This window comes from Natator depressus, chromosome 1 (genome assembly GCF_965152275.1).
Source record: "Natator depressus isolate rNatDep1 chromosome 1, rNatDep2.hap1, whole genome shotgun sequence".
Lineage (NCBI taxonomy): Eukaryota > Metazoa > Chordata > Testudines > Cheloniidae > Natator > Natator depressus.
The window spans coordinates 251,915,086-251,930,699 of NC_134234.1; the positions used below are offsets into that span (position 1 = coordinate 251,915,086).

A 15,614-nucleotide genomic window follows, 5' to 3' on the forward strand; every position below is an offset into this window, starting at 1 on the left:
TACAGCAGAACCCCTCTTAGCTGCTCACAGCAGCTGGGTGGTGGCGAGTAACTCCTCTATCTCCAACGTGGGACTAGTCAGTCTTTCCCTCCTCCGAGCAGGAGTTTCCCATTCAACCCTGTCTCAGGAGCTAGGGTTATGCCTCAGGCCTCTTTGGCTCAGATTAACCAGTCCTACGTTCCATGAAGCAGAAGCTCCCCTTCTTCCCTCTCTCTGGAGCCAGGGTTATTACCCAGGCCTCTTTCCCATTGGTTCATCAATCTTCCCCTCCTTCAAGCAGTCATTCCCTCCCCAGCCCTTTTCCTGGGGCTAGGGTTGTGATTAAAGTCAGGTGCAAGGCTTTTGCCAATTCCCTTCAGCTGAACACCCTTCCCAATTAGCCCCCTACTCTGGAGGTTCAGCTGGTGTAGGCAGCCTTCTCCTGCCGGTGCCTATCTGCTATGGGGAAGGAGACATCCTTTATGCTGCTCCCAACTCCTCCTTCACCCAACTCCAACTTCCAGTTGGTTGGGTGAGAGGGGACCTTCTCCTGCCTTGTCTGTAAGGTTTCAGGACCTTAAAGGTGCAGCATCCAGTTTCCTTCCCTAAGCACCATTCATTTCCAAGACCTTTAAGGTTTCTATATTTATCTGTTATACCCTTCTGAACCCTGTAGATCAGTGGCGCTCAACCTTTCCAGACTACTGTACCCCTTTGAGGAGTCTGATTTGTCTTGCATACCCCAAGTTTCACCTCACATAAAAACTACTTGCTTACAAAATCAGACATAAAAATACAAAAGTGTAACAGCCACTATTACTGAAAAATGGCTCACTTTCTCATTTTTACAGTATAACCATAAAATAAATCGACTGGAATATAAATACAGTACTTACACTTCAGTGTACAGTATATAGTACAATATAAACCAGTCATTTTCTGTATGACATTTTAGTTTGTACTGACTTCGCCTGTGCTTTCTATATAGCTTGTTGTAAAACTAGGCAAATAGCTAGATGAGTTGATGTACATCCTGGAAGACCTCTGTGTACCCCCAGGGATATGCATACCCCTAGTTGAGAACCACGGCCTTAAAGGGCTATGCCAGGTGGCAGGGTGGCCTGACTATGAGGCACTCCTGTCCTTGGTGGCAGACCACCCTTTCACAATAACTGGCCCAAATTTTGTGCAAAGTTTTTTGCATCTGACTCTTTATTTTTTAGGGAGATTCCTGTCAATTGCATGTACATACACAAAGCCTTGTGTGGCCCTGCCCATGGCTGCCCTGCTCCCCGGCCATCATATCCTTTCATTGAAATGAATGTGCACACACACACGCAAGCACAAACGTGCTTTGGTTCCATTTCCAGACCCCAGAACTGACAGTCCCCTCTCCTGGATCTGGAAAGAACTCCATGTGACAGGCATTGTTAGGGAAAAGTGAGAGAAGGAAGTCAGATCAAGAAGCTGTATCCTCAGATCTTATATCAGTTTGTTCTGTTCATTACACGGAAGGGGTTAAAATCATGTCAGCCCATCAGTTGCACATACAGACTTTTAAATCTGGGATGCTGCCAGATGTCTTTGTGCTGTGAAGCCTTAGGCTGCCTTTCAACAGCAACTCTGTAAGTGCCAGCGAGATGCTGCAACATCATAATTCAGGTTGGAAGCACAAACCAAAAGAATCAGTCACCAGCTGCGTATGCAGGACAGTCAGCTATGCTTGAAAGCTATTTAAAAAGTCAGGTCACTCTTGAGCCCTGGTCAATTGTTAGGAGACTTGTACTCACAAAGGGGTAACATTGCTGTGATTTTGCTGTGCAAATCTGGCAGTATGCTTTGAAAACATAAAGGTAAATTATGCCTCTAACTGTGAAGAGTTAATGCCCTTTACCAAACTGTTTTCCTTCATGGCTTCTGTTCTGTATTCTATTACTGCATCCACCTTGGACAGTGGAGGTGTCCTGTGGAATCATCTCTGACCTCTAGTCTAAAAGCATCTAAAATTTAATGCACCTAACCAACTGCGTGCATCAGGAAGGGAGGGAAAACTTGGCACACAGGCAATCACAAGAGGTAGTAGACTAAGCACAGAGCTGAAAGCCAGGAACTCCCGAGTTCTAACGTATGGCTTTGGAAAAGGTCAATTAATATCGGTGTCTCAATTTCTCCATTTAGAGATGAGGAAAGTAACACTCTAGCTAATGGATAGGGGTATTACAAGGATTAGTTAATGTTTGTACAGCTGCAGCACTTTGGATGTTCAAAGTGCTGCAGCATATAGCACTTACAAGTGCTTAGAATTATCATCAATCATCTGACCCCCTCAAGCACGAAATCTAGGTATCCCATAATCAATAGCTTAGTTCATTAAGAGTCACAAAATTAGCCAGTCCTTTTTAAAGCCCAGCCACAGAGATTTTTGGGGAATGGTGAACATCTGGCCACTTTAGGGAATATATATTAAGAGATTTAAAAGACTGGGACTTTGCAGCTTGGAAAAGAGACAACTAAGGGGTGATATGATAGAGGTCTATAAAATCATGATGAATGTGGAGAAAGTAAATAAGGAAGTGTTATTTACTCCTTCTGATAACACAAGAACTAGGAGTCACCAAATGAAATTAATAGGCAGCAGGTTTAAAACAAACAAAAGGAAGTACTTCTTCATACAACGCACAGTCAACCTGTGGAACTCCTTGCCAGAGGATATTGTGAAGGCTAAGACTATAACAGGGTTCAAAAAAGAACTAGATAAATTCATGGAGGATAGGTCCATCAATGTCTATTCGCCAGGATGAGCAGATGATGTCCCTAGCCTCTGTTTGCCAGAAGCAGGGAAATGGGTGACATGGAATAGTTCACTTGACGATTACCTGTTCTGTTCATTCATTCTGAAGCACCTAGCATTGGCTACTGTAGGGAGACGGAATACTGAGCTAGATGGACCTTTGTTCTGACCCAGTATGGCCATTCTTATGTTCTTATGTAGAGGGAAAACTCAGACATTTGAGCCAGAAACCAGTTTAACTGCAAATGTAAAGTCTTGAGCCACAAGTAAAGCTATGTCACTATCCACCCTCCCAAGTACACATCTTCTCTCCCAGGGCTGGGAAGAAGTGAAAGGGGTAGATAAAAGGAAGTAAAAGCATGAAAAACCTCTATTCTGCAATCAGTCTGTCAGAGCAGGCTACTGTAGGAGGGATTCAAGCCACATGTGTTACAACCGATTCTTGCTGGGTATATGCACAGATAGTGTATGCATAGCCAATTACAAATAGCATGAGATTCAGAACCCTAATGTTACAGATCTTAGGAATAAGAAAAGGAGTACTAGTGATGCATCCGATGAAGTGAGCTGTAGCTCACGAAAGCTTATGCTCAAATAAATGTATTCGTCTCTAAGGTGCCACAAGTACTCCTTTTCTTTTTGCGAATACTAACACGGTTGCTACTCTGAAACAGATCTTAGGAATGTAGAAATGGGGTTACCCGTATGATGCTGAGATGAAGAGACAGCCCTTTCCACTTCCCTGGCTGGCCAACAGGGCTGATATATTATCAGATAGTGAACACAGTAGTTAATTCTACACAGGTTATGATTACATTACTAATAAGTGCTAGAAGAAAAGGAGTACTTGTGGCACCTTAGAGACTAACCAATTTATTTGAGCATGAGCTTTCGTGAGCTACAGCTCACTTCATCGGATGCATACTGTGGAAATTGCAGAATACATTATTATATACACAGACACCATGAAACCATACCTCCTCCCACCCCATTCTCCTGCTGGTAATAGCTTATCTAAAGTGATCATCAAGATGGGCCATTTCCAGCACAAATCCAGGTTTTCTCACCCTCCGCCCCCCCACAGACAAACTCACTCTCTTGCTGGTAATAGCCCATCCAAAGTGACCACTCTCTTCACAATGTGTATGATAATCAAGGTGGGCCATTTCCTGCAGGAATCCAGGTTCTCTCACCCCCTCTCCCTCCTCCTGGAAATGGCCCATCTTGATGATCACTTTAGATAAGCTATTACCAGCAGGAGAGTGGGGTGGGAGGAGGTATTGTTTCATGGTGTCTGTGTATATAATAATGTATTCTGCAATTTCCACAGTATGCATCCGATGAAGTGAGCTGTAGCTCACGAAAGCTCATGCTCAAATAAATTGGTTAGTCTCTAAGGTGCCACAAGTACTTCTTTTCTTTTTGCGAATACAGACTAACACGGCTGTTACTCTGTAATAAGTGCTAGGTATTCTTCGTACTATAAGGGACTATTATCATTTGGTCAGAGGTGAGTAGAGCAGCTCAAGGGGCCTAAAAGCATATCTGCTGACTGCCACTTGTACTCAGTTTGAGGGTGTCTTTTGGAGGAAAGAGATGTGTATGACTGCATATAGAAAGGACGCCTTATAAAAACCTGGCTGATGAGCTAAAACTAGGTATTCCTTCTTGCTTCACTGTCTTTGTTTTCATCTCTCCTCCAGAATTTAAACCCAAGCCTCCAGAATTGAAAAGGCTAGTGCACTAACCCTGTGCATGCTGCAGTTGGCCGTCTTTTAATAATCTGCACTATATTCTCAGACCCTCGCTTTCATTCCCAAGCAGAAAAGTACAGAAGAGATACCAACATAAATGTAATTTGTTTTTTCAAGTCTCTAAAAGGGTGGCATGGGACAACGGAGAGTTAACTAAGACCAACCAAATTCTATTTAGCAATTAACTCGAGCTATAGGCACTCTCCTGTTTTTATCTGTTGAGAGAATCTGACCTCTCTCTCTATAAACAATGGGCCAAATTCTGCCCTCACTTACAGCTATGCAGCCACATCAATTTCCATAGGTTCCTACTGGTGCTACAGAGAGCAGAATTTACCCTATTACATGTTGTAGTGTGGCAGTGAAAATTTTGCAGAGTATAATACATTCATATATAATTCAGAATTATACTTTGGGAAGGATGATCTTGAGATTAAGTCATGAGACTGAAAAGTCCCTGCTTTGCTACAGACATCCGGTGTGACCTTGGGTAAGTCATTTAACCTCTCTGTGCCTCAGTTTCTCCATCTGTAAATATGAATAATGATGCTTTTGTACCTTAAAAGGGGTTTTGTGAGGCTAAATTCATTAAAGTTTATTAATTATTATGGAGATTAACTCGATAGAAAAACCTAGATAAACGTAAAAAAAAAATAAACCCAGAATTATTCCACTATATGCAATAAGTATGTAATGCATTTCAAAATAATGAGGAAGCTAAGTTTAGTATACAATAACCAGAAGATATTTGAAACCGAAAAACGGTATTGTTTTGAAAACAAAAGAATACATCATAACCTGTGTGCCCAACTCAAATGACAAATTAGTCAATGCATAAAGAGTCTGGCTTCAAAGCTGATCTATGCGATCATCCTTTCTGTATGTACAGGGTTAATTTCTTTAGGACAGATTATGGTTAACCCCGTGTGGGTGAGAAGGCTGGGTATGCAGCAGGGATCCTTCCCCCTTGAGCTCCTATGGAGGCACTACCACATGTGGAAGTGGAACTCAAGGAGTGCATGGACTGTGAAAGCCTAGCACGGATGGTGAACTCCCAGTCGTGTACGTGTGTAACCCTCTCCACACCAGCCATACAAAGCTGAGCTGCCATGTGGGTGCACCTACTGTACCACATAAGAGGGTGAAGGAACTTTCACCCCAGCCTGTGCTCCCCAGAGCCGTTGGAACAATTATGGTTGAGGTGCCTCAATAGGCATTCCACATGTAGACCATCGCAGGACCGGAACCTATACACAGTATGGCATTCAATATATATTGCGGTGTATTGGATACAGAAAAGTCCCTAGAGACATCCTGGTGGATAGCCTGTCATCCCACTGAAGCAGCTGTCCCCATTAAAAACACGATCGTACAAGATAAAGATTGTTCCTAGGCAGCTTCAACGATCACAAAAGCACTTGACAGCCGTTATAAAGAACATAAAATCTATTAATTCTATAAGGCCAGAAGGGACCTCCTGCATAACACAACCTATAGACCCTCACCCAGTGATTCCTGGAGTGAGTCCATAACTTCTGGTTCAAAACTAACTCAAACAAACAGTCTGGCCTTTTATCAACACCCACCCTATCTGGTCCAAGACAGCCTCCTGACCAGAACATAAAAATGGAATAGAAAACAAAGTAATAGTCACCCAAAAGCCTGACTGAAGAAGACAGCCTTTTACCACTCTGTGAAGCTCATTAGACTCAGGCTAGAAGAGGAGGATACATGGGAGCACGTTTCAAGCACCCCAGTAGACATCAGATGCTGCTACAGAACATAGGGAATTCACCAGTTTCTTAAGAAACTAGATCTCGGATCATGACTGCGCAGAAGTCCTTGCCAGGCATTGTCTACTGGCTAATTGGTTACCAGGAAGGAATCCTAACAGATTTCCTGATATAAATCAGGACTCGATTTTAATTCTGTTGAAGGCAGAATACTGAATGTTGCCATGCCGCGCTATAGCCGTCATACTATAGAGGCAGCTGGCTTGTGCTTGCTACTTGCTTTTGTTACAATGCTTCATTTCAGACTCCATCCCTTGGGGTCACTGGCAGCCATAGCCTCCCGAGAGTTCCTCACAAACAAGGAGCTGTAACACTGCAGACCTCTGGTAAATCAACAGGCCTAACGGGCATCTTGCTGCAACCTTGGCACCTGCCTGAACATCGAGTACACGGAGTGCTAAAGCAGCAGCACACCTCTGGCAGGAAAAACACTGCAAAGTGAAGCCTAGTTAGTAACTCTGTTTTCAAGGATATTCCTGTTCCGTGACAGGATGGTTGCCACTTACTAGCAAAAAGAGCCCGCACTAGGCATAAGCAAACCAAACAATTGCTTAGGGCCCTGAGTAGCTCCGGGGCCCCCCGCATAGCAGTGCCGCTGATTTGAAGATATACATTGTCCCCAAATGTGCAACAGTTCTGGGTGAGGACAAAGTCACAAAGTTCAGCCACCAGGTTTGCCGTGACATTATCGGGGATACTGTTCCTGACGGCTTGTAGTCCATCTTTGTGTGGAATGTTGGTGTAGAGGGCTTCTACATCTATTGTGGCCAGGATGGTGTTTTCAGGAAGATCACCGATGGATTGTCGTTTCCTCAGGAAGTCAGTGGTGTCTCAAAGATAGCTGGGAGTGCTGGTAGCGTAGGGCCTGAGGAGGGAGTCTACATAGCCAGACAATCCTGCTGTCAGGGTGCCAATGCCTGAGATGATGGGGCGTCCAGGATTTCCAGGTTTATGGACCTTGGGTAGCAGACAGATTACTCCAGGTCGGGGTTCCAGGGGTGTGTCTGTGCAGATTTGTTCTTGTGCTTTTTCAGGGAGTTTCTTGAGCAAATGGTGTAGTTTCTTTTGGTAACCCTCAGTGGGATGAGAGGGTAATGGCTTGTAGAAAGTGGTGTTGGAGAGCTGCCTAGCAGCCTCCTGTTCATATTACGACCTATTCATGATGACGACAGCACCTCCTTTGTCAGCCTTTTTGATTATGATGTCGGAGTGGTTGGGGACAATGTATACCTTCAAATCAGCGGCACTGCTATGGGTACCCGCATGGCCCCACAGTATGCCAACATTTTTATGGCTGACTTAGAACAACGCTTCCTCAGCTCTCGTCCCCTAATGCCCCTACTCTACTTGCTCTACATTGATGACATCTTCATCATCTGGACCCATGGAAAAGAAGACCTTGAGGAATTCCACCATGATTTCAACAATTTCCATCCCACCATCTACCTCAGCCTGGACCAGTCCACACTAGCGATCCACTTCCTGGACACTATGGTGCTAATAAGCGATGGTCACATAAACATCACCCTACACTGGAAACCTACTGACCGTTATTCCTACCTACATGCCTCCAGCTTTCATCCAGACCACACCACACGATCCATTGTCTACAGCCAAGCTCTATGATATAACCGCATTTGCTCCAATCCCTCAGACAGAGACAAACACCTACAAGATCTCTATCAAGCATTCTTACAACTACAATACCCACCTGCTGAAGTGAAGAAACAGATTGACAGAGCCAGAAGAGTACCCAGAAGTCACCTACTACAGGACAGGCCCAACAAAGAAAATAACAGAACGCCACTAGCCATCACCTTCAGCCCCCAACTAAAACCTCTCCAACGCATCATCAAGGATCTACAACCTATCTTGAAGGACGACCCATCACTCTCACAGATCTTGGGAGACAGGCCAGTCCTTGCTTACAGACAGCCCCCCAACCTGAAGCAAATACTCACCAGCAACCACAAACCACACAACAGAACCACTAAACCAGGAACCTATCCTTGAAACAAAGCCCGTTGCCAACTGTGTCCACATATCTATTCAGGGGACACCATCATAGGGCCTAATCGCATCAGCCACACTATCAGAGGCTCGTTCACCTGCACATCTACCAATGTGATATATGCCATCATGTGCCAGCAATGCCCCTCTGCCATGTACATTGGTCAAACTGGACAGTCTCTACGTAAAAGAATAAATGGACACAAATCAGACGTCAAGAATTATAACATTCAAAAACCAGTTGGAGAACACTTCAATCTCTTTGGTCACTTGATTACAGACCTAACAGTTGCAATTCTTCAACAAAAAAAACTTCAAAAACAGACTCCAAGGAGAGACTGCTGAATTGGAATTAATTTGCAAACTGGATACAATTAACTTAGGCTTGAATAGAGACTGGGAGTGGATGGGTCATTACACAAAGTAAAACTATTTCCCCTTGTTTATTCCCCCCTCCACCCCTCACTGTTCCTCAGACGTTGTCAACTGCTGGAAATGGCTCACCTTGATCATCACTACAAAAGGTTCCCCCCCCCCCGCCCCGCTCTCCTGCTGGTAATAGCTCACCTTAAGTGATCATACTTTTTTCAGTGTGTATGGTAACACCCATTGTTTCATGTTCTCTATGTATATAAATCTCCCCACTGTATTTTCCACTGAATGCATCCGATGAAGTGAGCTGTAGCTCACGAAAGCTTATGCTCAAATAAATTGGTTAGTCTCTAAGGTGCCACAAGGCCTCCTTTTCTTTTGCGAATACAGACTAACATGGCTGCTACTCTGAAACCTGTCATTGTTCTGTCACAAACTCACTTGGGCACATTGCTTAGGGTACATGAGGTGTGACTGCAGCTTGCGTACATTTACCTGAGTTAGCTTTATTCCAGCTAGCTTCGGCAGTAAAGCAGTAAAGCCACGGCAGCCTGCGCTTCAGTGCGGGCTGTGCAAGCCCACCCGGAACCCTGGGTAACTTTACTTGCGGGGCCAGCCCATGCTGCTGCACCTTCACTGCTTCAGGGACCTCAGTTACCTAGATTAAAGCTAGTTTGGGTATGTCTGCATACCCATGAGTCTCTGTGTGCCTCAGTTCCCATCTGTACATTGGGGATAATAGCACATCCCTACCTCACAGGAGTCCTTTCAGAATAAACGCATGAAAGAGTGTGAGGCACTCAGATACTGTGGTGATGGGGGGATCCTAGGTACTTAAAATAGCTGGATAACTTTCAGAAGTGACATTTTTAAGAGTCTCTCTCAGTACCCTTAGCCAGATACTTTAAACAACCCTAGAGAAGGAGTACAAACCAAGAGCTTTGGTAGACACATTTAAAAATAAAGTAAATGCTTCCTCTGTTCACTGCAGCACTTAATGTACAGTCAGTCAATCGATTCCAAACTGAGCTGGGCACTCAAACGGCCCCCAGCACTGTAGTATCTGAGCACCTTCTAAGGAGGACTCTGCTAAGGGAAAAGGCCTAGTCAATGAAACCAGGCAGTGGAATAGAGAAATAATAAGAGTTACCAGTGAAAATAAAACAATCCTGTTAAACAACAGGCCATTGCCTTCAGAGTTCATTTCAAGGCAACACTCCCACTTTCCAGGAGAAGTGGGACTCCATGTCACCTATCCTTGCTGCCTTTGTTTCAGCACATCTCCACCCAAAGCATCCCACAGCCAGATTAGAGAGGACCTTAGGAAGTGGAAAGCCTCCCTCAACCCCCTCTTCTCACTCTCAGCAATGGAGAATCTAGCCCTTATCAGTAGGCGTATGCAGAGCAGTTTATTTGGGACACAAGCCTGTAGATCACCTCACAGCAATACGTCATTTACAAGGGCCACCCTCTTGTTTGTTCCCTTTAAGCAGGGTTTAAATTACAAGCACAGCTTCTGGGGATATTTCACCCTCCTCGTGGCCACTGTCAATCTGTTATTAATAGTAGCAATGTTATATTGTGCTGTGGTTATAGGCGTCTGAGTTGCACAATCATTGTGTGGTTATTTCTCACTAACTATATAATATGCAATCCTCTGCAAACTGGCTGCCAGTCATTAATAGACACAGTGGAGGGATCTGCATAATCACCGCATGGTTATTCCTTGATAACTGTATTGTAAATATGCAAACCTCTATCCTGATTGAGTAAGAAGCCAATTGCCAAAGAAGAGTCATGGCAATCAGAGTTTTCTAATTGTTTGTCAGCAACAAAAATGCCACTCCCATAAAGCAAAGCAGGAAAATGGCAACTTTAACATCAAGGGCAGGTGGTGAGGAAGGGTAATCTAGGATGAAGAGAAAGCCCAGCTGCCACACTGCTTAAATGGAAAGCAACCCATTTTGCCCCAACATTTGTCTTTAAATTGGAATCTCACCCCCGCCCCACCAATTCAGTTTTGAAAACATAAGATAAGAGGCTTGCGGACCATTGGGGAGGGACATCAGTGAAAAAGGAGATGGCAGAGGGGAGCAGGAAAAATGTGGAGTGAGCAAGGAGGAGCAGTTTGACAGCCCTCTGTATTGTTTCCCTTCATTTTTATTTACAGTTTCAATTAAGAATGTCAGTATTGCAATAACTTCAAGACAACTCTAGTTTATTGGCTACTAATCATTCCCTGGGCTAACAAACTCCAAAGCTCAAAACCCAAAAGAGTTTATTTACTAAAATCACCTTGGCTTTCAGTTGCTGAGTTTATTTGCTTAGATACTAGGACAATAGGAGAGAGAAAGAGATATTCAGCCTAGGATATAGTTATTACCTCAGACACAGATCACACCCTTACTAGGCTTCTATTTCAACAACTGACCTTTTTACAGCACCTTTACTTCTGAAGGATTACAGATGGAGTAAACATTGGTCATTCACCAGCCTCTGAAATGCAGCCACCCCTGGTGTGGAATGCAGTGGCCAGAATGCAGCGGCCATTGTGCAACACGACCACTTTTCACTTTTTTTTTTTTAAAGGAGGAGGAGAATTATTTAATCCAGATGAAATAGCAAGGGGAATTTTAGGGAGGCAGAACACAATTTGGCCTGGACACCAAGATTAAGGGAAAGTACCCAGTGGATAGAGACTCTGTTTCACATATAATCTGAAATACGGATTAGAATTTATTGTTCCCATAACTACTGTGGCCAGGTAAGGGCCCCTCACTCATCATCCACATTCAAACTGCAGTCCCCCATGGTGCATCTGGCCTGCATTACACCAGAGCCCATTTTGGCAAGGGGGAGAGTTGACAAGAAGGCCAGTACCACCAAAGGGACAGGCCACCGTTTGGAGGAGGCAGTAGCTGGCACAGTAATAATGTTAACAACATTAAAATGAGCAAAAGGCTTGTATCCCTCCATGCCCCTCATTATTACAATTCATAACCTCAGCCCAGGAAAATGATATCACTGCATGAATTAATCATCTCCGCAATTAACAGGGAGAGTGACCTCAGATTTCAAAGCATGGTCTCTGCCACCAATGAATTGACAATGACATTAGCTTCCCTGGGAAGAATCTGGCATTTTGCCCACCTCTGAACCACACTGCTGACACCAAGGCAGAAGCAAACAATGTATTCACCCAACCAGGGATAAATGCTGCAACTGAATCCCAGCCTGCAACTGCCGTGGTGTCACCAAGAACACTTCCCTCACCCACTCGCTGAATTCCCTATGTGCAGCTCTCCTGGAGCAGCACGCAACAGTCCAGCAACAATAAGCAGAGGGAGCCTCCTTTTAAACCCAAGGATGAGCTGCCTAGGTAGCTTTTTAAACTGTGAGCTCTCTTTGCATTGCGGCTGTGACGATCTCATTATGTCAATATGTAGGAGACTCAATTATTCCTATTCAGTCTGTAGCAGTGGCATCTCTGGTCCCCAAGTTGAAGCGGGTTTTATTTAGGGATGGACAAAACTTCTTTTGCTTCAATCTCAGCTCACTTGGCTGTTGTGGGTGTTCTGAAAGTTGGACTCAAACTCAGATACAATTGTGGCTTTGTTCTGCTTAGGATCACAAAAAAGGAGCAGAGTGCACATGCAAGAGAACAGCTAGTGACAAAAATACCCCATACATTAAACACCCACTTGAGTCAGCCTAGCTTTTTCAGATGAAGTGAAGACGGTGCTATTCGGTCCTAAATAGGGGCTATAGCATATTATTTTCGGCAGTTTCTTTGCTGGTCCTGCGTCACTGAATACAAACATTGAACACAGTGCAGGGTGCCTCAAATCACACAAGGGGCTCGATTCAACATTGTCCCATCTAACATGAAGTCATTTACGCCTGTCCAAAGTGGGTGCTCCCAGACCAGCATGGGAGTGGTTTTACAACCACTTTGGTTCTCAGGGTGCACAGGTGTAAATGCTGTAAGGCAGTAGAGAATTAGACTCAGGATAATCCCCCCAGTATCAGATCCCACCAGAGACTTCTAGAACACCCAGGCCATATTACAAGAATAATGTAAAGATAAGCAGGGGAAAGGGTGTATTATGGATGGAATATCAGCCATGTTGGGACCTCCCCCATCTCCTGGCCCCGAGAGGAAGCCAGGAGAGGGGGAGATATCTGGGAGTGGAGGCGAATGAACTAAACTTATAAAAGGTTTGGTGTCAGGGAATGCCAAGGAATCAGGTCAGTTCTTACTTTAACTGAACCAGTGTGATCAATCCAGGTTCCAAGGCAGTCATTCCATACATGTCTCCTTTTATGTCTGTCTGCCTGCTCTCTTTGTAGGGAGACTTCATATCCCCCAGAGTCAGTGTCTGATGCTCTCTGAGCAAAGCTTCTGTTTTCCCTGGAACTCATTTGAAGGGTCTATAAAGTTCCAATTGATGTAAAACATGGTCAGTGAGATATATTGTTCTATCTGGCCTGCAACTTTACGGGGAGCAGGGGAGAAAAATACTTTCCTCATGGAGTCCAATAAGAGAAGGGGAAGTGGGGGAATAAAAACAGAATGAGAGATAAGCCCTTGGGTTCCATATTTTGGGATATAGGACTAACTCATTAAATGAAATGGATTTAGGCTTTAGACAGTGGGACAACCCTCTGTTAACTAGTTGAAAGGATGTTGTCTGTTACAAAATAGGCATCTTAGTATCATCATCACAAACACCCCTCTATGTCTTAGCACTACATTACCTAGTGACGGTCATCCTAAAGGAACCCATTCTTGACAGAACTATCACCACCCGACCTAGGTAGTTTCCTGATAACAGGGGAAAGTGGACGGTACATAAAGGTGGTGCTGATGCTAAGTTCCTGTGTTAATTTGCATACTCCTGCTATTCCAAACAACATGAATCTGTGGGTTCCAGTTCAAAGTCTCACCCTCTCTGACAGCTGCCCACCCCATCCCATGTGATTAGAAGAGAGAATTAAAGTCTGTGGATACACTTCAGTAGAATGTTATTTAGGCGACAGGTTTATGAGAAGGTCAAATCAGTTTATACTTTCTAATCAGCCATCTAGGCTCTCCTGATTTCTCTCCTCTCCCACCCTATAGGTACAGGTAGATCAGCAGCAGATAGAAATAATTGCCTTTCCTAGTCATTCACACTTTCTTTCCCATGTTAGCAAATCCAGTTACAGACTGTTCGCCGTTTATCTTCACCTGCTGTGACAAATGTTCTAATTTGCTTTCTCATTCCCACATCTCATTGCAGGTTTCGTAGATTAATACACACCAGTTGTCTCATCCCTGCTCCGTTTAATTTCAAATATCTGACTGGCAATCCGTGCCGTCCCATTTTCCTCAAATCAGCTTTGTACACTACTGGGTTTATCCAGATTTCTTTAGCTCATCTGGCAGTTTCTGTATCTCACCTTTTCTAATTACATTTATAATATACACACTTTATAGATCACTGCTGCATTCATATATAACACAAGCACCTCCAAATACATGCACAGGGACATTGTGTGTGGGTGTGTATATATTATACATGAACGCATATGCAATGTGTACATATAGACAAAGACAACCAATACATGTCTTGTGTGAGTGTGTACACACATACACACAATCCCTTCCTCCCCCAAACTCCCCAGGAAAATAGTCCACATAGGCTATATTTTTTTTAAAAAGCTCACAGAAGTCTCTGTATTATACGGGTGAATCCCATTTCCACTCACTTCCTTACCTTTCCTCAGTCTGCTAATCCAGAGGCCCTTGACTTGTTCTCTTCCCCTCCTGCACACAAACTGCAAGTCCCTTCTTCTGCCTCGCATTCACAGCACACTGGCAGGATTCGTCGTCATCTCATAGCCCTGGATCCTTATCACCCTATTGGCTGAAGCCAGCTAGTAAATGTAATTAGGCTCCTCCTTATAACTATATTATCACAGGAGCAGGATGAATAATTTAAATAATAATGAATAAAACAACTGATGGGCAGGCTTGGATGTCAGAGATTTCTGCCTCCACCGGCAGGCTTTTCCCTTACGCCTCTCACTGAGAAAGGGGAGGGCAAACCACCCAGATTTTGTCACTCTCTTAGTCAAAAGCCTCCAGTATAAACAGAGGAAAGGGAACCATGGATTCTCCACTTGTAAACCCCCCACATTCCCCCACACCATGCTGGTCTCCACTATTTCTTCTTGTGTAACCCTCCCTAACCCAAAACATAATATTCCCCTCCAGACTGGCCGTACGATCATACTGCATGGGGAGAAGTAAAGCACTAAAGACAATTTCTGTCCAGATAAATCAATACAGCAAAATATCAAATGCTTCCTGTCTTCCCTTGATACAAATATGTTATGAAAAATAGAACTGTTCTGCAGGAGGAGCAGAACACATGGAAACAGAGACATTGCTTTACACTGCAAGCTCTTCTATTCAACCAGTCACACCCCAGCGTCCTGCCAGTTCAGATATTCGAGGGATGTGCTGCGTTCTTGTGATATTTATTTACACCTGTGAAGGCAGACAAGGTAGTTCAGACAAGTAAATGTTTGCACAGAATTCAGCCCTACTAGAAACAGACAGAGAGACAGAAACAGAGAGAGAGCGAGAGAGAGAGAGAGGCAGGATTTGCCTCTCATAAAAGTGACAGCCTGACAGTACTGAGGTGGGAGCGCCCCCCCCCCCCCCATAGAGATATGTGGGGCTGGATATCCGGTTAATGAATGTGCAAAATTGTGAATTCTCATTACAGAACCTCAGATGGAAGTTTGCCTTTGGTGAAATGGTGCTTTTTCCCTGCAAAAGCAATCATTTCATTTTTGCCAGTGATTCAGGGCAAGAACTAAAAACATTTCTCTCTCCCCCCACATCCCTCGCCCCCCGCATGAGGA

The 15,614-nt window shown here is 44.2% G+C and overlaps 1 protein-coding gene across 1 annotated transcript in view; it reads right to left on the minus strand.

The window, feature by feature from the left end:
* Positions 1-14,617, minus strand: part of SYN3 (synapsin III) — a 280,530-nt gene extending 265,913 nt beyond the window's left edge. Inside the window, exon 1 of the mRNA XM_074941255.1 lies at positions 14,459-14,617. The gene's annotated coding sequence lies outside the window, so the exon portion shown is untranslated. The remainder of the gene's footprint in view (positions 1-14,458) is intronic.
* Positions 14,618-15,614: the final 997 nt, after the last annotated feature.